We start from the raw sequence: 25244 nt of genomic DNA, 5'->3' as shown, positions 1-25244 counted from the left end.
CAATGGAAATGTGCCAGCAGAAGTGTGGGATTGACTCTGCTGGTGCATTTGCACCATGCTCACCTTAACCCTTTCTGTCCTGCTATTGCTAATACTAGAATTAATTTTAGGAATTCTCCATGTTAAATTGGAAGGAAGGTAGAGCAGGATGTGGAACAGAACAAAAACACAGAATAATAATGGAAAGGGGGGGAAATCCATTCATTCACAACAGAAAATGATACTTATTAAATTTCCACACAAATATCAGTTTGTATTGAAATGTGATGCCATTGTAAACAAAATAGTTGAGACCTTTAAACTTTTCTTTATTCAGAGTTCTTGAAAAGCTTACTGATGTTTGGAAATTATCTGAAGCAATTATCACTTTGGCCTTTCTTATGGTTGCTCAACTGAACTGTGGCAACCCCTGTGTATGTTATTTGTAAAGTATGTGTTATACATTTGAAAAGAACTAAGGCCTCTGTCTCCAGCAAATTTCACAAAATTTCTATGAATGTTTTCTCCTTTTGGAATTTATTGATGTAGACCTTGACGGATCTACAGGTGATTAGTAACAGAGCAGATTTTAAGCTTACTTGCTACACAGTTTGTGTGGTTAGAAACAATACTCTTATGAACAAGAACCCTAGTAACAAAAATTGCAATCTGGGTGGGTAGATGGATCTGTCTCTGTGTGTGATTTATATATGGTAAAGTGAAAAGAACATTATGTGAATCTGTTGATCCTACCCAGGAAGACAGGATTAGATTAGATTAGTAGACTGGGGTCAAAAATTAGATTTTGATTTCAGAAGATGGTGGGCAGTCAAGGAGAGGAACAAAAGAGTAGTGACTATGGCTCATGTTTGCCTAGTGCACAGTAGTGGCTGGACCCAGGGGGCCTGGTAGGGCAGAAGACAAGGAGACAGGGTAGGTGCCAGATGGCAGCCACGTCAGGCTGTGGCCATGGACCCCTCCTTAGGGTGGTAGCACTCCCTTCCATGTTCTATGGCTCCTGACCCTGCCATACATCGCAGGAAGGGGGCTCCCACCCCCCCACTACTGTGCAGGTCTGCAACGCCCACCTGCATGCCCTACCTACCTTTCCCTTGAAGTAAATACTGGCTGCGCTGCGGGCACATGCTTCGCTGTGGGCACATGCTTCCCTAAGGGGCTAATGCCCCTGCCATCATCTTGGTTGATGGCAGACATGCACACACAGCGCAGCCAGCATTCACTTCAAGGGAAAGGTAGGTGGGGTGTGAGGGCAGGTGCTGGGGCCAGGCTGGTGCCCAAGGGCCATGCCTGGCACCAGGCCTGAAAGGAGCCAATGACATGCAAAATCAATTAACTAGCTGTGTTCTCCTGCTGCTGCTGCAGCATTCTACAAGAGCAACACTGAGAATAAAGAGGAGGACACTGACAGCCAGGGTCACCCCCTGGACTGTTTGTAAGTAAGAAGGCACAGACAGATGGGGGCTGGCTGAAAGCAGATCAAGGTTGGTGGGGCAGTGCCTCATTCACCTTAATGGATTAGTCTTTCCTGCTAATAGAGAAGGTAGACAGTAATTTCTGCATAAGCAAAGCGAAGCAAAAGCTTTCCTTTTGGGCTTGTGAGAAAGATTTTCTGTTGTCTCCCATTTCTGACAACAAGGGCATGAAGTGAAATCACTAATAACTTGCCAAATCTGTTCAAGTGTCTAGACACCATTTGGCAGGCAGAGCAGCTTTACGGAAGAGGAATGTTGCATCAAAACTGATAATAAAGAACAGCAGAAGTTTCAAGAAGGATGATATCAGACTAAGTACATGAGCGTGCATAAAAGTCATCTTAATCAGAAAAAAAATGAAAATATGAGGAAGCACAGAATCAAAGTACATGGGAAACTAAAAAGAGCCATGCTGGGTCAGGCCAAAGGACCATCCAGTGTGGACCAAGATACACCAACTAGTTAAACAGCCTTTATCAACCCAGTGCCCCCCCTGACGTTTTGGACTACAGCTCCCATTAGGTTGGGGCTGATGGGAGATATAGTCCAAAACACCTGAGGACACTAAATTGGCAAAGGCTGATCTAGTATAACCAATAGTACTTATTTTATTTATTTATTTGTTTCATTTATAGACCGCCCATAGCGAGTGGCTCTCTGGGCGGTGTACAAAAAGGTTAAAATACAAAATATCAACAATAAAATCAGACAACAAACAATAAACACAAGCAGCAACAAAATAAAAAAATAAAAAAATAAAAAAATTAAATTATAACATAAACGCTTAAAATGCCTGGGAGCATAGCCAGGTCTTAACCTGGCGCCGAAAAGATAGAAGCGTAGGCGCCAGGCGTACTTCTTCGGGGAGGCTGTTCCACAGTTCGGGGGCCACTACAGTACTAAGGGAGGATTCTCCGTATCCCAATATGTCTACTAGAATCAACCATATCAACCATACTGCTGTAGAGGTGCTCAAATGACAAACTAGTATAAACTGTATAAAGAGACACATTTTAGATGAAGGAAGCATTCTGTGCCAATATAATGTGAAAAATGGAGAAAAAAACCCCTCCTTATCCAGCTGTGCCACTGTCTCTCAATGTCCTGGGCTACAGCTCTTGTTTTTGTGGCCAGGATCTTGTGTATCTCAGATGCTGCAATGTATGGATAATTGCATTTTATCTTTACCTTATTATGCAATCAGCCTTGAGTTGAAAGGTATAGTAGAAATGGCTAAATAAGCAACCATGTACCTCATTTCTTTGTGCTCCAATAAAAAATGTTGTGTAGAAGTTAAAACAGCCACATAACATTTTCTCTTCACCACTATAGGCAAATAATATGGTTGTCTGGCACATTCAGACAGAAGAATCTGCCAAAGATGTGATCCAATGACTGCTGAGCATTAAAATCCTTAGTTCTACAAAATCAGATATTAGTCTACTATTTTTGCAATGGGATCAAGGGAAATTACCAGCCTCAGAAGCAAGTCTAAATCAAAATTATTTACAGTCCACAGTGGAAAAATATTTTTACCGGAATGACCTTTATGCGAAACAAAACAATTTTGAAAAATATGGTGCAAATAATGAACCTGGGATAATTTAATAAAGCATGAGAATGACAATTTTCTGATACTGTGACAAAAAACAGGACTTTATCTTTCTCCTTTAAAAAAAACCCTCAGAGTGTATTTTCTCGAAGATAGTGTAAGAATACATCTGGAAATCATTCCACAGGAAATAATCCCATATTAAACATGTTTTGTGGTGTTCTGCTTCCTTGCATTAATTTTAAACATTTATAATGTGATTCTGTCTTCCCAGATGAAAACACTGCTCTAAGAAGTGTATTATATTTAACCTTGTAATGTGTACTACTCTGAAAATGTTGCTATAGAGTAACCCAGAAATTTATAAACACACTCCCCTATAAAATTGCATCGCTAGGGTTCTGAATATTTACTGTAGATGACAATGCACATTTTTCTCAGCTTCTCTTAACCACTTACAGAGAGCTGCCTTACACCATGGGTGCTAGACTAGTTTTCCCATTAGCCCCATATTGTCTACTCTGACTGGCAGTGGTACCCAAGGGTCTCAAGCAGAGGCTTTCCCATCACCTGCTACCTGATTCTTTTAAATGGTGATTCCAGGGACTGATCTTCTGTGAGCCAACCACCTATTTAGAAACATTTCTTTAAAAGCAATAGGAGCTAGAGTTCACTGCCTAGCAGTCACGGTCGCCTTACACCCAAGTTTCTTTGATGCCATTCTGGTTGCTCAGAATGACACTTTGTTATTATTATTTTATAAATATTCTCCAGGTCCAGCTGTGGATTTTAGAAATAAGTTAACGTCAGAAGAGCCCTGCTGGATCAGGCCATCTAGTCCAGCATCCTCTTCTCACAATGGCCAACCCAATGCATATGGGAAGCCCAAAAGAAGGACCTCCGTGCAACAGCACTCTACCCACTTGTGCTCCCCAGCAACTGGTTTTCAGAGGTTTACCACCTCCAGTACTAGAGGTAGTATACTGCCATCGTGACAAGCAGCTATTGATATGCATGAATTTGTCTAACCCCCCTTTCAAGCCATCCAAGTAAATGGCCACTGTGGCAGTGAATTCCACAGTTTAACTATGTGCTGTGTGAAGAAGCACTTCCTTTTGTCTGTCCTGACTTGTCCAATATTCAGTTTCACTGGACAAGCCAATAGGGAAGGGCCATAGCCCAGTGGGAGAGCATCTGGTTTGCATGCAGAAGGTCCGAAGTTCAGTCCCCGGCATCTCCAGGTACAGCTGAGGGAGACTGCTGCTTGAAACCCTGGAGAGCCACTGCCAGTCAGTGTACACAGTACTGAACTAGATGGACCAATTGTCTGACTTGGTATACGGCAGCTTCCTATGTTCCTAAGTCAGGGTTCTAGCATTATGAGAGGGAGAAAAACTTATCTCTATCTCCTTTCTCCAATCCATGCATAATTTTATACAACTCTACATCTCTACACACACTATACTCCATTTTTTTCAAATTATAAAGCTCCAAATCTATGGCTATGCCCTGGTGATCTCTGCTCAGAATAAGCCTTGGGTCTAACTAGCCGCATAAAGTGATCCTACATTCTAATTCAATGTAATTATGACATGTACATTCCTGTCTGCCTCCACATTAGTAACTGATGATTATATCCACATACATTTTATTTCTATGTATTCTAAGAGGAATACTACAAAAGTGATTTCTTCTCAGTGGACCTACCACAAGATATCTTGGGATTCTTATTCAGGCCCAGCCTCTTGTTGTTCATCAAATGGCTTCAGCCATCACAGCATCCACTGCCAGTTTCTTAAGCTTCCTTGGAAACTGTGATTGTGCTGCTGCTGCTGCTGACCTGTGCTGGCCATTTTTACATGCTACATGTGCATCCAGAGCTTGCAAAGCTTTCCTGTGCAAATTCCCCCTTGCATATTACAGCAGCAGTACAACAATGAGAAGAGTGAGACACCTGTGGATCCAGTCAGATGGAGGTGCATAGATATCTGAATCTAATCTTAGCCTTTTGCCACTTTGTGTACATGGTTTCCACTGTAGGGACTCTATGAATCTATTCATGAATCTCAGTTCATTCAATGGTAAATCTGGTCTTGGATTTAGTCTCTCAATGAAATCCTAGCTCTATTAAAATAAATGAAAAAGTTCTATTTTACTTTCGTCATCAGGATACGATTTCAGCTTAGAGCTTGAAGCTGGCTTTTACTGCATTAATACATAACATCACCAGTGTCAGTAGGCCCTTGAAATGTTTTAGAAAGAGTTTTAATAGGGAGCGTGTTGATGCATTGTTGTGAAAGCCTTGACCAATTCTCATTTGTGCTGACAACCATCTGTGTTCTAGCATATTATATATAGTTGCCCACATTTTCAGAGGGCCAACTCTGAAAAAAAAAACGGTGCCAGTTTCAGACTTTTCAAGGAAAGTTGGCAATAAGAAGAATGGGCCTGGCAACCACAGAATTGTTACTTGTCATAATCATAGTGTTTCCAGTAGTCTGTACTTTGAAATGGAGGCTGACATTTCATTATGACTGATTAAAAATAGTAGAATGATGAATGGGAAAAGTTTAATCCTAGACAGCTCTTGAAGGCGAAGAAATGTTGAATAGTGGCTGGCTGATGTCATTCAGTAGAGGTGCAATTCTTGTGATTTATAAGAACGTGTGTATTTGAAGGGTTTACAGTCTGCACTTCAACAAATACAGCCTACACAGATATGTGAGAACATAAGATCATGTCTTAATGATCAGAGCCAGCTAATTTAGGAAATCTATACGAAATATGCACCATGAAACTTTCTTTATGTTACTCATTTTAAAGCCTTGGGGAATCAAAGTTCAGCTTTGCAATGCAAATTCTTCCAACATACTGACCTTCCGCTTCAAAAACTGGAAGAGTGAAATTGCCTTTTTTAGTTAGCACAGAAATATGGTAACGTTTAAAACTGAATGCAAAATGAATGTAAAGATATTTAAGATTCCTATTTATGCAAGCATGAATCTCATTTTTCTGCTGAGAAACATAACATCATACTCTATTTTTAGTTTCATTGCTTAGATTTTCACTGAGCTGTTATGATATATAAACTGCCAAAAGAAATAATCTTGTACTATGTTCTAATGCAGACTGATATAAATAACCTTTAGAAAATCCTGAACAGTGTAATCGTGGAATTAGCTGACATTCTTTCCTTAACACTGCCTGCAGATGGGCACTACAATAAACAATAAGCCAAATCCACCCTGATGTCAATTTATGGATGTTAGCAAAGTGAGTGTGAGTTACATCAGAGACTCATTTGATGGCACACTTGCATTCATGTTGACTTTCAGAAATGGATAACTAAGTCTTTATTAGGAATGTGGGAACCTTCCTCAATTATTCCCTTGAAAATGTTAACCCCATTGAAAAGTGGCACTGAATGTTTGGGACACTCAGCCACACAAGTGGGTATGCAATTTTTCACAAGGAGAGGAATTTCCAAATGGCTAGTTTGCATGTTAGTTTGGATCCTATTACAGCAGTGGTGAACCTGTGGCCCTCCAGATATTGTTGCACTTCATCTCCCATCAGTCACAGCCAGTATGGCCAATGCTCAAGGATGATATGCATTCATCATCTGGGGATAAGCACAGGTTCCCCATCCCAATCTCTGTGCCAGTTAAGGCTCATTAGCTGGCTTGCTACAAGGTGTCATGTTATTGTTAATCACCATTCCCCACTCAAATATTTTACTAGCTTGCTCTTCCACATATATATGCTTCAAGCAACAGTAGCATTAGCAACAGTACTATTAATTATAGCAGTAAGTGTTCTTCTAACCAATCAGTGTTAGATCATGGAAAAACAGAGTGATCAACAGAGTGATTTGTTGTTGTTATATGCCTTCAGGTCCACTACTCTTAAGGCGACCCTATTAATCTTTTTGGATATATTCATAGGGTTTTAATGGTAAGAGGTATTCAGAGGTTGTTTACCATTGCTTTCCTCTAAGTCTATGGCACCCGGTATTCCCAGTTGGTCTCCTATCCAAGTACTAACCAGGCCTGACCCTGCTTAGTTTCCAAGATCAGACAAGATCAGGCATGTTCAGGGTAGTATGGCCATAGTCAAACAGAGTGATTACCCAACATTAAAGGAAGCATCTACTATATCTTATTGTGTTCAGGAACCACAAATTAAAAATACCAAGAAATCAAAGCCAAGGAATCTCAATTGTCATTTTTCTAATAAAGAAACAAAAACAAGCAAACAAACAAACATAACAAACCAGTATGCCCACAGTCCTTTTGGACACATAGAAAAACTGGAAGTAGTATTAGTAATATTAGGCCTGAACAGGTAAGAAATTAGAAGCGAAACTATCCCTGGATATATTCTCTTTCCACATTTTAGTACTTTGAACCTTGTTTCACACTTTAGGGAAGCTATCTCAAGGTTTTGTCTTTCTGAGCTAACAATCAACAGGTTCTTGAGTCACCTACTAGGAACTAGTGAAATTGGGCCTGATAGGCTTTGCAACGTGTAATTAATGGTTTCTTAAAAGTTGAAAAGCAATACAAGAGTTAAAGATCCAGAGATCTTGTGTCCAACATGTCTACAGCCTTGTATCTAATTTCATGCAAATTGCTCACAGATTATGCATAGAAAGGGCAAGGAAATGAGCACCAGCCTTCCAAGTCAATAACTTGTTTTCCAGGTCACCTCCTGTGGTAAACAACAACATGTTTGCATGAATAGGAATTTATGTAGTTGCTTTTGAAACATGTTGATTCAGAATTGCGATCCTACCCAACTACACTGAAGATGGAATACAGTAATTACTATTCTATCTCTGTTTTAAAAATCCTCTAGCATGGGCAGTTGTGTGTAGTAGGGAAGAGATCATAGTTCAGTGGAAGAGTAAGCTTGCATGCAGACGATCCCATGTTCAATTAATGGAATCTCCTGTTTAAAAAAGAGCAGACAGCAGGTGATATGAAAGACCTCTGTCTGAGATCCAAGAGCAAGGATCATCAACTTTTTGGTGCCATGGACACATTTGCAAAATGAATAAATTGCTGTGGGCACCTCACACAATTCACAACCAATCACACACTGCAATCTATTCAAAGGGCTATAATAGAATACTTCTTTCAAGATTAATTTCAGTGGTGGGAGGGGGCAGGGGAGGCTTCCGTGGGCACATGTGCACCTGTGAGCACCACACTGTCAATGTCGTGCCCGGGTTGGGACTCAAGAACAGAATCACTTGATGAAAGCAAATCAGTTTTTATTAGAGTAATTTCCAGACATAGGCTTCTCCGCCTCATGAACTCTTAACATGAACCAAAACCCGCGGCATGGAAGAGAGTTGATAGAACAGAGTTTCAAACATTCCCCGTCCCTTATCAAGGGGGCTTTCGGGCCCAGATCCTCTCACTCCGCCTCAAACTGCCCACATCTACGCCCCTTCCCTCCTCTTTTCTTTGGCGCCTTTTTAACTGTCTTCGGGTGCGGGGCGATGGGGGGGCGGCTGCCTCCTCCCCTTCTGATTCGGAAAGGATGGTAGGAAGTGGGGGGGGGGTTGGCCCAACACTTCAGGCGATTTCTCTCTACCCTTCTCTGCAGCCGAACGGCCTTGGTCCTCCTCCTCCCTCTCTGTCTGTAACTGCAGCACATTCCTAGGGGGGGAGTGTGTGGGAACCGAGTCTGTTGTCTGTTCAAGATTTCCCCCCTCTATCTGGGAAGCTTCCCCCTCCCCTTCAGACGCCTCAGCCCAGCTGCCCCCCTCTCCTAGCTCATTCTCAGAACCATCAAAATCCCAACCATACATCCTGACATCATTCCCTTCTCCAAGCTGTACTCCCTCCCACCCTGTTGGTTTGGGACGATGAGGGAATTTCTCATGAAAGTCTCTCACTAAAATGGGGGTGTGAACGTCTTCTGCCTTTTCCCAGGATCTGTCGGCTGGCCCATAATTCTTCCAATGAATTAGATACTGCAGCTGATTTCTCCTTCTCCTGGAGTCCAGGATCTGCTCCACTTCAAACTCTGTTTGTCCCCCCACCAACATCGGTGCCCCTGGAGATTCTATCGGCCTCAACTCACTGGGGGGGGGCGTCCTTCGTTAGCAAGGAACGATGGAATACTGGGTGCAGTTTAAAAGTCTCTGGCAACTTTAAACGAAAAGCCACTGGGTTTATTTGAGCCTGGATCTCGAAGGGTCCCACTCTCCTATCCTGCAACTTCCTGCACTTACCCGGCATGTTAAGAAAGTGGGTTGACAGCCATACTTGATCGCCCACCTTGAGGGGGGCCCCCTCACACCGACGTTGATCAGCAACTCTTTTGTATTCCCTTTTGGCTTCATCTAATTGTTGTTTCAACACTTGCTGGGCTGCCTGTAATTCCTGGAGAAACTCCTCGGCCGCGGGTACCGGCCCGCCGCCTGAGCGGCTGGGAAAAGCTTTGGGGTGAAATCCATAATTAGCAAAGAAAGGTGTTTGCCCAGTGCTGGTGTGCACAGAATTATTGTAGGCAAACTCTGCAACATGTAAATAGGAAATCCAGTCAGTTTGCTGGTAAGATACGTAACAACGCAGGTATCTCTCCAAAACTGTGTTAAGTTTCTCAGTTTGCCCATCAGTCTGGGGGTGGTGAGAGGTGGAGAGCCTTAGCTCCGTTTTCAACTGCTTCCAAACTGCCTTCCAAAACTTAGCTGTGAACTGGGTGCCTCGATCCGAGACGACGCTGTCTGGCAACCCATGCAATCTGTAAATCTCTTTTATGAACACCTTTGCCGTCTACTTGGCGTCCAAGGCCCCAGAGCAAGGGAGGAAGTGGGCCATTTTAGTCAATGAATCCACGATCACCAAAATAGTAGTCATTCATTGTGACCTTGGTAGATCGGTTATAAAATCCATGGAGAGGTCCTGCCAGGGCCCCTTTGGAGTGGCTAGAGGTTCCAACAGCCCTGCAGGCCTTCCTGTGCTTGTCTTCGCCCTCAAACACACGGCGCAGGATTTTACATAGTTCTCAACATCTCTGCGCATTTGAGGCCACCAAAAATCCTTGGCTACATTTTGAATGGTTTTAAAAATGCCGAAGTGCCCAGCTGTGACATTGTCATGGCATTGACGCAATACTCTGAGTCTGAAGTCCCCTTTTGGCACATATCTGGCAGTTTTAAACCACAACAACCCATCCCTCCAGTGGAAACTTACTTCTGAGTCCGTGCTCTGCTCCATTTCCTGAATGTAATGTTGTATGTCTGGATCCCCCTGCTGGGCCCTCTTGAGCTCTTCTTCCCAGGACGGCTGACAGGCTCCTAACGTGAGTTTTTCCAGTGGGATGATGTGTTGGAGGGGGGTGTCAGCCTTTTCGTCTTTGTATTGGGGTTGTCTGGATAGGGCATCCGCCCTCTGATTTTTTGTATGGGAGTGGTACTTTATTTTGAAGTTAAACCTGGCGAAAAACTGCGACCAGCGTATCTGTCTCTGGTTCAATTTCCGAGCTGTCTGTAGGCTCTCAAGGTTCTTATGATCAGATCCTACTTCTATCTGATGTTGAGCCCCCTCTAAATATTGCCTCCAGTTTTCGAATGCGTCTTTGATAGCTAAAAGTTCCTTTTCCCACACAGTGTAGTTTTTCTCAGCATCCTTGAGCTTTCGAGAGTAGTATGCACACGGGTGTAGGTCCTTCCCACCCCTGTCAGGCTGCAAGAGAACCCCCCCAATCGCCCGGTCCGAGGCATCAGCTTCCACGACGAAAGGCCGGGTCGGGTCAGCAAAGCGTAGGATAGGTTTGGAGGCGAATTTCTCTTTCAGGTCTTCAAACGCTCTTGTTGCCTGATCTGTCCATTGAAACTTTCCTTTTCCCCTTAAACAGTCTGTGAGGGGGGCGGTTAGTTTGGAGAAGCCCGGGATGAATTTTCTGTAGTAGTTGGCGAAGCCCAAGAAACGTTGCACGTCTTTCTTGGTGGTCGGTTGTCCCCAATCCAACACACAGCTCACCTTTCCGGGATCCATCTCCACTCCCCCTGCTGAAATTCGGTATCCAAGGAAGTCCAGGGAAGACAGGTCAAAGCCACACTTTTCCAGCTTGGCATATAGGTGATTTTCTCTCAGCCTTCCCAGCACAGTTCTCACGTGTTGGTCATGCTCTGACTGGCTCCTTGAAAATATCAGGATGTCATCCAGATAACAAACCACGTACTGGTCCAAGAGGTCCCTAAACACTTCGTTCATGAACTTCTGGAACACTCCTGGGCTGTTACTTAATCCGAACGGCATGACCTGGTACTCAAATTGACCATAGGAGGTGATGAAACTCGTCTTCCATTCATGTCCCTCCTTCATTCGGACCAAATTATATGCCCCCCGCAGATCCAACTTTGTGAAAATCGTGGCAGAATGCAGTCGATCTAATAACTCTGGAATTAGGGGCAAGGGGTAGCTGTTCGGGATGGTAATTTGGTTGAGGGCGCGGTAATCATTGCAAGGCCGTAATTCACCCCCCTTCTTTTTCACGAAAAGTAGGGGGGCTCCTGCAGGCGACTGCGAGGGACGAATAAATCCCCGCTTCAAGTTCTTTTCCAAAAATTCTTTCAGAGCTACTCTCTCTTGTTCTGTGAGGGAGTAGATTTTGCCTGCAGGAATGCTCGCTCCTGGCACCAAATCGATAGCGCAGTCATACGGCCGATGGGGGGGGTAAAGTCTTAGCTTCAGTTTCACTAAACACATCCTCAAAGTCCAGGTATTTCGAGGGGAGGGTCACCTCCTTGATCTCCTGCACAGCTCCTGCTAGGGCTTTTAGTGCTTTCTCTGGCTGACAATTTTCGTGGCAGTACTGGGACGTAAACCACACAACTGCTTCCCTCCAGGCTATTTTTGGGTCATGCTTTATCAACCATGGCATTCCCAGAATCACCTCAAAGTTAGACAGGTCTGATACACACAAGGAAATGAACTCTTCGTGCCCCGGGATTTCTAGCTTCAAATCCTCAGTGGCTCTAGTGACCCCCCCGGACTTTAGTGGTCTGCCATCTATCATCTCCACTGATAAGGGGGCTTCCAGTTTCCAATACGGGATATGATGGTGTTTGACTAGGGCGGTATCGATGAAGTTTGTAGAGGCTCCACTGTCGATCAACGCTGTTGAGTGGAACTGCACTCCTGTGGAAGTTGTAATCCTAATGGGTAATACCAGAACTCCTTTTACGGGGGATGGGTTAACGGAGGCCCTTTGCACAGCGCTGCCCCCAGTCCTCCGGCCTGCACTAGGACTGGGTGCTTCCGTTTCCCGACGACCCTGTTCGGTCTCCTTTCAGTTCACAGTCCCTGGCTAGATGGCCTGGCTTGGAACAAATAAAGCAGAGATGTTCTCTGCGACGTCTGTCTCTTTCCTTCTCCAACAGCTTAGTCCCCGAGCCATCCCCCGAGCCATCCCCGAGCCATCCCCCACATTGCCTGACGTCCCGGGGGTCGAAGGGATTTTACTGCGGGACACTGAGGCTGAATATTTTTGCACCTCTTGTTTTCTCTCTAACCGTCTTCCTTCCAGTCGGTGATCAATTTGTAGGCACAGCTGGATTAGTCCAGACAAATCAGTTGGAGGTGCGACTCTGGCCAGCTCATCCAATATCTCACTCAGCATTCAGTCCACTTCGGTACATAAACATCAGTGCTGAGTCATTGTATCTAGTCTCTTGGGATAAGATCTTACAGGCATTGGTGTATTCCAGCACAGCTCCTTTTCCCTGCTTCAGGGCACTCAATTGCCTAGCCACCGTCTCGGCTCTTTGGGGATCCTGAAACATTTCGGTCAGGGCTTGTATAAATGCTCCATACCTGCCCAGGATGGCATCCTTTCTGATCAGATAGGGGGTGACCCACTTGGCAGCTTCCCCTTCCAATAGACTGATCACAAATGCCACTTTGGCAGCATCATTGGGGAATTCTGCATCCTTAATGTCCAGGTACATCTCACAGTGGGCCACGAACGTAGAGAGCTGGTCGCTCAGTCCCGCATACTTGGGGGGTAGTCCAATTGGTATCTTGGCCATGGCGGCTGCAGGGGCTGCCCGCATTCGATCTATTGTGGATTTCAGGCTCTGGTTGTCCAATTTCAAGGTTCTCACAGTTGCTAACAGGCTTTGTACGTCTGACTGTAGGTCTGCCACGCTCGACCTCAGTAGCTTCACTTCTTCCGTCTCAGAAGTGGGGTTTGTCCCCCCAGCAGCTCCCTTTTCCATCTTGTCACATTCAAGTGGCGGGAGTAAGGAGGGTTGAGTAGTTGGTTCTATCAAACTATCATGCCCGGGTTGGGACTCAAGAACAGAATCACTTGATGAAAGCAAATCAGTTTTTATTAGAGTAATTTCCAGACATAGGCTTCTCCGCCTCATGAACTCTTAACATGAACCAAAAACTGCAGCATGGAAGAGAGTTGATAGAACAGAGTTTCAAACATTCCCCGTCCCTTATCAAGGGGGCTTTCGGGCCCAGATCCTCTCACTCCGCCTCAAACTGCCCACATCTACGCCCCTTCCCTCCTCTTTTCTTTGGCGCCTTTTTAACTGTCTTCGGGTGCGGGGCGATGGGGGGGCGGCTGCCTCCTCCCCTTCTGATTTGGAAAGGATGGTAGGAAGTGGGGGGGGGTTGGCCCAACACTTCAGGCGATTTCTCTCTACCCTTCTCTGCAGCCGAACGGCCTTGGTCCTCCTCCTCCCTCTCTGTCTGTAACTGCAGCACATTCCTAGGGGGGGAGTGTGTGGGAACCGAGTCTGTTGTCTGTTCAAGATTTCCCCCCTCTATCTGGGAAGCTTCCCCCTCCCCTTCAGATGCCTCAGCCCAGCTGCCCCCCTCTCCTAGCTCATTCTCAGAACCATCAAAATCCCAACCATACATCCTGACAGTCAATCCCTGCCTTAGAGAGCTACATCTGACTAGAATAACCAATACTGGACTAGATAGACGAACAGTCTGATCTGAATAAGGCCGCTTCCTATGTCCCGTAGAACAGATTTGCAATGAGTCTAGGTATACGAGTTGATCATTATTATCATGTTATAATACTTCGCTCACCACCTGATCAGAGATTCTCCTTGTACATAGAAATATAGGGCACTTCCTTATAGCATTGGTCCACCTAGCTCATTATTGTCTTCACTTACTAGTAGTAGCTTTCCAGAGTTTCAGACAGGAGATTTTCCAAGTTCTACTAGGAGTTGCCATGGATTGAAGTTGACACTTTTTGCATGGAAAGCATGTCCACCATGCTACACATTTTAAAGCAGTGACCATCCCAACAGTCATCCAGTGTTATCTTTCTCAGAGCTTGGAAAAGTTACTTTTTTGAACTACAACTCCCATCAGCCCCAGCCAGCATGGCCACTGTATCGGGCTGATGAGAGTTGTAGTTCAAAAAAGTAACTTTTCCAAGCTTTGATCTTTCTTTACATTGGTATGGCAGTTCTCAAAAAGATAAAAACAGACACTTCTGCTTAATATCATCAGCTGTTCTCTGGTTACTATCTTAGAATAGTCTAGGTCACTTTGTGCTTGCAGTAAATTCTAAATTCCACTCAGCTCTGCTAGCGATAATGATCAAAGTACTATTCATATGGTCACTTACTCCACAATGAAAGAGAAGCATCTAATTAACCAGGGTCTCTTTATCTTGCTTCCAACTTGCTTCTGGGGCCTTGCTTTAATCACTTGATTGTGTAAACAAATTAGAGTTTGAAATTAGCTAAACTGATGTTCCCAAGATAAACCCCTGATGGTGACCACTGGCATGAAGAATATTGCTCTCTAGATCACCATGCTTCTTAGAAAAGGGAAAACTGCAGTGAGCCAAGAATGCCAATAAACAATACTTTATGCAAATGTTTCTCCTGCAAAGTACTTCAAGCCATTTGACTTGCCCAAAGCAGGGCTCAAAATTGTCATTGTTCACACAGTGGTTTCAACAGGGCTTGAGATTAAGATAGCATGACTGCATTCAGGACAGCAAAGCCAGGAGTTATATAATAAAAACCAGAGCCTAAGTTAATACGACTAAATATTAATGTGAACACTGATTTTTAATGATTTACTTACAAAGTAGCATCTGATGAGCTGCATTCATTCATTTTGAACATTTTCAGTTTTAAGAAGCTTCTGCATTTCTGAGCAAAACACTATTGTGAAATTTTCAGAACTGCTTCACAATCTGTGTCTGATTCCTAAAGCTTGAAGCTGAGCTGTGTGACCAACTATTATAAAGGAAAGAGCAAGGTGCAACTTTTGGTGGTTTCATTTTTTGGCCTTCTTGCTTGCAATTTCCCTCTTTTGAAAGGGCTCCATCACCCCCATCTTGCCAGACTTTTCATCTTCTTGACCTTCTCCAGTAGAACATTAGCAAAGTTAAGCAACTGAACAAACTGGGAAGGAGGAAGTGTGAAATGTTGTTTTGCATTTAAAGTCCAACATATTCCTCTTTTCCTTTTCAGATCCAGCTCCTTGATTATAAACAAAAGAAAGAAATGCCTGGATATTTTGTTCATTTTAAAGGTTGGGCATAGATACTGAAAGCAGCAAGTTCTCCCTTAAAACCACATTCTTCATGAAAGCTATGGAGTCTGTTAATAAATGACCATCTTTTACTGACACTGCAAAGCAATGATGGATGTGCATTATTGCAATAACTGTCAGTCTGGATTGGCCACACTGGTAAACATTTTCATCACAATAATAATTCTACTATTAGCTATCAACTACAAAAGTGCACATCCACACAGTGATGTCTTATACCCATACCATAGGTTTGGTGCTGTAGGATCCATCCACAAAGTATACCATGTCACAAGGAGAGGGTAGGAAAGTTGTGACAAAGGTGGGATTTAGTATTGGTTAAAATGAGGCAAAGTGTGAGAAGAGAGAGTTAAAAGGGTCTCCAAAAGTACACCATCCTTTATACAATTGCATAGCACAAACTTCATAAGGGAAAGGCTGTAGTTTAGTGGCACAGCACATGCTTTGCATGCGAAAAGGTTTCAGGTGTAATATCTGGCATCTCCAGATAAGACTTGGAAGCCGTATATGAAACCCCGGAGAGCTGCTGCCAGCCAGAGTAAATGATACTGAGCTGGATGGACCAATGGTCTGACTTGATATAAGGCGGCTTCCTAGTTTGCATCTCCATGTTTAGGAAATTTACCTGGAAAAACGCAGGTATTTATTTCCTGTGTACTCTCAATAGCAAGACAGCCACAAGGCTTACATAGATCATACTATTTACCCAATGATCCTCAACTATGGAAGCTGTTTAATTTATTGCCTGAAAATAGAGCTGTTGGGCATAATCCACAAGCTACTTCTCAGTGAATAGAATATCAGCTGTGCAAGAGCCTCTGTCAGCCTTGACTGACCACCCACATGAACAACTTTGCGGCAACAGTCAAAGAACCTTCTTGCTGCACTTCCCGAAAATTCTTGTTGTCTACATGGCCACTTCTCATTAAAAAAGTACTCGAGAACTATTTCCTCCTGCATGTCCGACTGCTTAGTTCCATTGCATGTTCAGCAGCTGAATAAAAGAAGCAGTCACTAAATGTCTGCTCCCATTTGCCACACATTCAAAACCAGGGTACATAACAAATCACTAAGATCAAATGCAGGTACATGAAAGAGAATGTTCTACAGGAAAACCTCTTGGCCTGGACCTGCATTCTTTGCACACTGTAAATGCTCCAATAACTTGAAAATGTGAGGAACTGAAATATAGGTAATGAAAGAGTTTCACACATGAAAGCTCACGTTTTCAATAAGGAACCTGCAGTACACATTTGTAGATTTATTCATAAATTGTGGCATAAAATGTAATAGGCTCTGTACTGAATAAATAATGTATGTTTTTAAAATGTTTCAAAATATACATGAACATTATAGTTGGCATAAGTCATATCATGCTTCAATGATCTCTTCTTTGATGTAGACTATTAATCATTTATACAGCATTTATAATGTTCAAAGTGCTTTTAAAATCTTTATACTGCTTGTCCTTGCATGTTATGTGGTAGGTCACTATAATTCCCATTTTGATTATCAGGAGCAGAGTTTAATATTAGATCAATGAGTCACTTGTTTGAGCTTGGGTCTGAACCCAGATTCAAAACAACATTTGATCTACTGGCCACACTGATACAATATGTGACCCCTGCCCCGCAAAGAAAATAGGTTCCTATGTTTGTAAAAAGCATAATGCATGTTATGCTTTTATGCACAGAGCAGCTGTGAATGTTGTATTGGACTGTACTGTATTGTATTTTAAAAATATTGAAATACCACCTGTTATGCAGGCATCTCAAGGTGGCATTTAACAAAACATAAAATACAATGCAAAAACCAAAATACAGTTAAAATAATCATACACAGTAAATAACATCCAACTGGTCAAAAAAATCAACATACCATAGTACCAGGAAATTCTCCAATAGCTAGCAAAAGCCATGGTGAACAGTAATGTTTTCAGCATGCACCAAAATTGCAATAATGTTGGTGCATGCCTTATTTCTGGGGAAGAATCTACTAGAGAGTCTACTACAGAAAAGGCCCTTTTCCTGGTTACCAACTAGAGTTACCAGGTCTCCGTTTTTTGGCTGGAGTCTCCAGTTTTTTGGGGGGCCCTCCAGCTCTCCGGCTAGCACCCCTTAATCTCCGGACTCTCAGCTTCAACTTTTTTTAAAAAATAAGTTTCTAGGTGGTCTGGTTCCCAAGATATACATCAAAATGTCAGCCGCCACCCCCGCGACTGTTTAATCTATTTAACTGATACGACGCTGAAGTTGGTTCCTAGTTCCCAGTTCTTTGTTTGCTTGAACGTTCAAAACACTAAAAAAAAAGAGTTGACAACTACAGCAACTTCAAACCAAACTTAACATGTCTCTGAACCCCAAAATATATGTTGGGGTACCCTGTATGCTATATCACTGTGATCGGGGGACTCTCCCCGTCAAGAATAACAATACATTTATGCAATCAAAATCATCAGGCTTCTGATATCATAAATACATAATGATGTCATAAAATCATAAAAAATAAGTAACTGGGAGTGCCCACCCCAAACTCTGCTCTGGGACAGGACAAACCATATACCCCAGGAAAGGGGAGGGTGTCCTCTATGAGATGCCACTGCGTCCCGCCTGGCCCAGAGCTTCTGCTGGGTGCAGGGCATGGAGGAGAGCATCTATGCAAAATCAAATCAGACCAAAACATACAGGAAAAAAATAAATAACTGGGGGTGCCCACCCCAAAATCTGCTCTGGAACAGGACAAATCATATACCCCAGGAAAGGGGAGGGTGTCCTCTATGAGATGCCAGTGCATCCCCTCCGGCCCAGAGCTTCTGCTGGGCACCGGGCATGCACGTGTGCATCAATGCAAAATCAAAATGGACAAAAACACATCGAAAAAAATTAGTAACTGGGGGTACCCACCCCGAAATCTGCTCTGGGATGGCACAAATCATATACCCCAGGAAAGGGGAGGGTGTCTACGAGATGCCACTGCATCTGCCTGGCCCAGAGCTTCTGCTGGGCGCAGGGCACAGAAGAGGGCATCTATATAAAATCAAAGCAGAAAAAGACATACAGGAAAAATAAGTAATTGGGGGTGCCCACTCCAAAATCTGCTCTGGGCCAGGACACCTCATGAAAGGGGAGGGTGTCCTCTATGAGATGCCACTGTGTCCCACCTGGCCCAGAGCTTCTGCTGGGTGCAGGGGAGGGATGAGGGCATCTATGCAGACAGAAAGGGTAGAGAATCTTCTTACTCTTACTCATTTCTCAGACCTTTTTCTGAAGTGAAGGGTCAAATCTGTAAAGAAGTTTGGAGCAGCCACATTAAAAGATAAGGGCAGGGCATTCCAGGCAGGGGGTTGCCAACCCTGCTTGGATATGGATGTCTTTGCAGAGAATCCCTAGTCAAGCTTTACCAACAGCACAATCCAAACTATATCTACTCAGAAGTAAGTCCTGTTGAGTTCTATGGGGCTTAGTCCCTTAGTAAGTGTGTTTAGAATTGCAGCCTTCAGGGGCATCCATCTTTACTCCCGAATGCTCCCATCTAACATCTCCACAACACTAGGCTCCTTTCTTCTTACAGTGGCCTTCTGGTGCCTGGCCTGGCCTGAAGGCATGTAAACCCTTCTTGCCAAAAGGAAGTAGGCTAGATTAAATGTTCCCTATCCAGGTTCCATCTTTTAGCTAAGATGTCTAGCTTAATTTCCAGTCAGATTTTTTTTTCAATTGTACGCTCCAAGCAACTGTGGTTCATGCTTAATGTATCATGCTTAATGACATCACTCGGGCCCACCCCGTAACATCACTTGGGCCCGCCCCTAAAATCTCAGGTTTTGGGATGCTTCTGACCTGGCAACCCTATTACCAACATATGGGCGTCTACAGGCTATGGCACAAGGAGGACCTCCTTTAGCCACCAGGCAAGTCTGTATGGGAGAAGATAACCTGGTCCCAACATGCTTAGGTTCTCATAGGTTAATACTAGAGTGGCCGTTCATTCGGCCAGATAGGCGGCCTAAAAATAAAAATTTATTATTATTATTATTATACCAAAACCTTCAATTTGGCCTGGTGGCATATTGGCAGCCAGTATGGCACCTTTAACAGTGTTGCTACATGTCTATATCTAGGCATATTACTCAAAAACCTAGCTGCTGCATTCTGCACTAGTTGCAGTTTCTGAACCAATATTAAAGGCAGCCCTACAAATGTGTCATGCCCCAAATGTGAGCACTGCAAGCATAACAGAACTTTTCTATTTCTGGCTATGGAAAGGATCTCAGTCATGTGTTTTGTTTTGTTTTCCCTTCCATCAGTAATGGGACAGAACTCTGCATGTGGTTTGCTAGATCATGGCTCTGCTTTACAAGCAGAAGAGCCTCAGTGTGCAAACAAGCTTCTGCATTTGCATAATAGATGGGAACATCTTTTTGTACAAAATTCTCCCAGTTAGAACAGCACTGGAAAAGCTCACTTGCAAGGAAGCGCTGGGAACATATCACAGCATCCCTAGGGCTCTTGTCTGGGACACAATATGTTTTGCATAGCTAGTCAGTGTATATTAACAGGGCAGGACTTCAATATTTGTAGATGATGGCATGTTTTATTTTGCAAACTGTTGGAAAGCTAGCTTATCCATTTTCAAAACATGAAGAAACTGATATTAAAATCAACGTTTACTATTTTATATGCATATGCATATGGGAGTAAGCTGTCTCCTGTTCACTTCGGATATAGTCCTCCTTTGTGCTTTTCACAGCAGATTTCCAAATTCACATTGCGCACCTGTTTGCTCTTTGTGTCTGAGGGAGACCCCAATGAATGTACAAAGAAAATTTGCATAAGATCCTTGAAATAGCTCCACAAAACACACTGCTTATATAGTTTAAAATGCCATTTAAATTCTGTGCTCTGAAAGTTGTTTCATTATCTTAAATTTTGGTGGTTATTCAGAAGGGGTGTGTGGAGCTGGCATATGTGACATAAAATGTCCTTAATGATGCTACCTGCAGAGACTCATCTTTAATAACTATGTTTTATTTATTTAAGTACAAAAACACATCTGGATTCTGAAACAAGCCAAGGGAAAAAATATCTGTTTTTGGCTGCTTCTAACTCCACAGCAGCCAAGCTGTTTCCTTTGACCATTATGTATACAGCAGCTGTGGAGGACATGATGTGAATATGCTTTAATTACATTTTTATTTTAAGAGATATCGAGTTCTTTTTGTTGTACTGTATTTCCCATTCCCCTCAAATCTTTATTACACAGTATGAATGGATTAATACTGAACTCCTAGCCTCATCTATTTGTTTGCTTTTTAAATTAGGTATACATTCCATCTGTAATTTTATTTAACCACATTAATAATTTACAAGGGTGTAGAAGGTAAGACAACCAATCAACTAAAAAAACCTTTTTCCTGCTGAACCCAAAATCAAACCTCGAGACACTGAGGGCTGCAACTGGAAGATAAGTATGGCTCATGTCTTTCCATCTTTTTGAAAACACAAAGGTACAAGCTAAACCCAAATCATGCTAGGATTGCCAACTACAATTCTGTGCAATAATCCATCCCCAGAAACCCTAAGGCTAGGTTTAAGGGTACTTTACAAAGGAGCCACAGATCTGTGAGAACAAAAGAAATCTAGCAACACAGATTAAGTTACAGCAAGAGGGCAAGCAAGGAGACCATTCTACCTGCCTCTGGTCCCAATACAGTAAATTTAAAACCCAAGCTACACCCATTCATACAACTTTTATAAGAATAAATACAGCTTCTGAATTAGACAAAGCAGCTATGAAGTTAGGAAGCTACCAGGACTATGGGCACTATCCAGTGTTTTGCACTGAAGACGACAATGATTATAAAGTGCCTAATTTTTTTTATGCACTGAACAGAGATTAAATTATAAAAAGAAGTTCCTGCCTGAAGGCTCACAATTTACATGGTGCAAAAGGAAAAAAGAACGAGAAAGAACGAGGAATGTATGGCTATCTGCCTATTCTGGGCAGAAGTTAGGAACACAGGAAGCTGTCTTATACTGAGTCAGACCATTGATCTATCCAGCGCAGCACTGTCTACACTGACTGGCAGCAGTTCTCCAGGGTTTCAGGCAGAGGATATTCCCAGCCCTACCTAGACATGCCAGGGATTGAACCTGGGGCCTTCTGCATGCAACGCAGATGCTCTGCCACTCTGCTATGGCCCTTCACAAAAGTTGTGTCAGTGCAATGAATTCCTGGCTCTTAAGGAACAAGTTTTTTCCTTTGAGTCCAAGATACGTAACCCTAAAAAATGGAGAAACAGAGAAGTGTGCCCACAAAACTGTCAGGAACATGGTATAGTGGTTCTATTCCTCTGCCGTTGGCTCTTCATGGTCTCATGGAGAAGGAGGATCTTGGGGACTTAATGAAAAGGGAAATTATTTATTAGAAGAGATCCATTCCTCTGCTGATCAGTTAGTATACTCTTGCATCTAAGTTATGTCCGGGGTGGGAAGGGGTCTCAGTAGTGGGAGATTTGATCCTTAGGGTTATTGAGAGATGGTTTTGGAACACACGTAGGGTGTTGCTTACCTGGTGCAGCGACTGCAGACATTGTGCACCATATAAAACAGGACTGGGGAACTTCTTTGGCCTGGCAGGCCAGATAGTGATCTGTTCCCACATCTGCGAACTATAACAACTTACCTCTCAATCATCTGATATCATTATGACATCATTATGACAGGCTGTCCAATCTACCCCTCAAAGTCCCTTATACAGCACCTCCCAAGCACCTGACAGCCTGCTGGTTGCTGGGCCCTTGGGAACTGCAGCGCAAGGGTTTTTGCCAGGCCTATGCTCCGGCTGCCAGCTGTCAGTAGTTGCAGTGCACATTGCTGACTAAAATGTCAAAGCATGAGAACCCAACCTTAACAAAAGCTGAATTACAAAACTGGGCTAAGTAACAGACTAGCTTGAGTTAGTGAAATGATTAATATATTTTTAATATAAATTTAATAAATAACACAATTGAACATAATTTAAAACAACCAAAATATACAATTAAAATGTCATCAATACAAACACATATAGAGATGGAAAGCTTGCATAACAAATACAATACACATCAGCTAGCATTTGGCTATAGACTCAGTCTAAAATTTGATTGTCTTGATAATGTGCATTGTTCTTTTGCAAAGTCCTCACAACAGGATTCCTGTGTGAAATTGGCATGTTCAGATACATATGATAGTAAGAAATCACATTTGTTATGCAAGCTTCCCATAAATGCTGGAAATGCTGGAAAATTAATGGGGAGCTGGAAAAAAATGGCAAGGTAGTGAGCTGAAGCTCACAACTTCTAAGTTATATTTTGAGAAATGCCACCTATTCCACTTGAAAGGAATGTAAACAGGCAATCATTACAGAGTTCAGAATAAAGATTGATACCAGTGGAGACTCGTGAATAAATAGTGATTATAATATTGATAATTATTATAATATTGATAATTCTCTGCAAAACAAATATATATGAAAAAATGAAAAGATATTGGAGGAAAAAGAAATTGGATTGTTCATTACTTAACACTTTAAAAAAATGTAAAAAAGGAGAGGATTCCATCCCTACTCCACAGTACTTGTACTACTGAGAGTAGTTCTTTTATAACTGCTCTTTGTAAAAGACAGACTTAATGGTCTATTTATCTGTCTATTTATCCATCTATACATACACCTAAAGAAGTGTCAATGGATGGCTAAACAAGAGTAGGCTAGTAGACAGTGTGCATGTCAGCATTTGCAAGTCCATTTTCTCTTAATGGACACTGGGAATATGTACAGAGCCTGAGAAAGAGTTCCAAGACCTTAGAAATGGACTTCTATATATCCTGAATGCAAGCTGCTCTATTTATTGTTTTAATATGTGTGATGTGCCGAGATAATGATCTTCCCAAAAGACCAAGTGTCACAATAGTTACCAAAAGTGTTTTTAAGTGTTGCTCAGTTGATTTATTCCTTCCAATTTGAAAAGAAAATTAAACAAAACTCTCAGTGCCCAAAAGAAGTGTCTAGAGGGCACTCCATATAATTATTTTCATTTAGCCCCAGCAACTAAGAAACAGACTTAGCATTTTCAGATCACAGTACTGGGACACTGGAAGCATCACTTTAGGCTTCTTGCAGAGGGAGTAAAAGAACAAAGGCATCTGATGAAGCCTGATACGGCTATGAGAATCAGCTAGAGGGTACACTGAAAAGGGTTAAGGAAGGAAGTTCAGAAGCATATATGCCTACTGATAAAGGTGGGACTAGTGTTCCAAAAACACAATGTTCTTCTTGTGGTTTCCCTCTCTCCCTGTAACATTTACACAAACTTATTGGTGCCATGAGATCATCACACTGTGCATTTCTCTGCCCTCATTCCAGATGATTAACGATTGGCTAAAATGAAATCATAAGGGAAAGTCAAGAGCAGCCTTTGCCAACTTGGTGCCCTCCAGATATTTTGGACTACAAGCCCCATCAGCTGTGTTGACTGGGGCTGATGAGAGCTGTAGTCCAAAATATCTGGAGGGCACCAGGTTAGTGAAAGCTGTCAAAAGAGTCAAGCCTCTTGCAAACCTTTGGGAGGAAGGGCTGGTTTCCAAATCATTGGTTACTGCTGGAAGGGCGAGCAAATGTGCCTAAAAGATATGAGAAGTCAGCAGAGGGTTTCCATTTCTGACAGCAGCTCTGTGTTGAGCATGGCATCTAGTTCCACCCTCAGGCATGGTGTTTTCTTTGGAGTAAATCCATCAAATTCACTTCCATGCAAGTTTCACTGAAATGAAGAGCAAGCATGGAGGAGCGACACTTACTGGGTTGTGCACCTTAATTTCATTTTCCATGCACCAATGGACTGGATCCTAGAAGCCACTCACAGGATTTGGGCATAGGATCCCAACATCACTGAAAGGGCACTAGTGGTGCTTTCTCAGACTTTATCTAAGATTAAGCCTAGTACCTTTGCCCATACAGAAACAGCCTCCAGTATTGCTGCTCTTCTCTCTTTCCACCACACAACTGAGCTATGAAGCTAGACTTGCTACTTGTTAAAATGAACACTTCCCCTGTCAGGGTTGGCAAAAACAACGGAGAATACAGTTATGCACATTCAGATCGTGCAAAGGTACATTTGCCGATTTATTATCTAGGTTTTTACAAAATACAAGAGAGAACAGGTGAGCAAAGGCACTACTGGAGCAGCTATGTATTATACCCCTGGCTCCAAGCTCTTAAAGGTAGGCTATGCAACTTTTTCTCTCTTAGAGGTAATCTTCCAGGAGCCCAATACTAGCAGTGGCCAGACCAGAGCCATAGGTGGGCAGGACTGGAGTCAAAAGTGGGTTGGGCTACCTTTTATTTCTCTCTCTCTCTCTTTGGCCACATTCACACCATACATTTAAAGTACTATTATACCACTTCAACAGCGATGGCTTCTCCCAAAGAATCCTGGGAATTGTAGTTTGTTAAGGGTGCTGAGAGAAGGCATTCTCCTCACTGAGCTACAATTCCCAGAGTTCCCTGAAAAAGAGGGATTGATTGTTAAACCACTCTGGAAATTGTAGCTCTGTGAGGGGTCTCCTAGCAATTCTCAGTATCCTTAACAAACTACAATTCCCAGGATTCATTGGGGAAAGTCCTAAC

General features: G+C 42.9%; 1 protein-coding gene and 1 pseudogene across 1 annotated transcript in view; both read right to left on the bottom strand.

Moving 5' to 3' along the window:
* The window catches only part of GFRA1 (GDNF family receptor alpha 1), a 316795-nt gene that overhangs the window by 87220 nt on the left and 204331 nt on the right, over positions 1–25244 (bottom strand). The gene's annotated exons all lie outside the window — the stretch shown is intronic.
* On the bottom strand, positions 7020–7138 carry LOC133389753 (5S ribosomal RNA; annotated as a pseudogene).

This window comes from Rhineura floridana, chromosome 7 (genome assembly GCF_030035675.1).
Source record: "Rhineura floridana isolate rRhiFlo1 chromosome 7, rRhiFlo1.hap2, whole genome shotgun sequence".
NCBI lineage: Eukaryota > Metazoa > Chordata > Lepidosauria > Squamata > Rhineuridae > Rhineura > Rhineura floridana.
The sequence above is the reverse complement of the archived record's forward strand: the minus strand, read 5'-3'. Positions and strand labels throughout refer to the sequence as shown.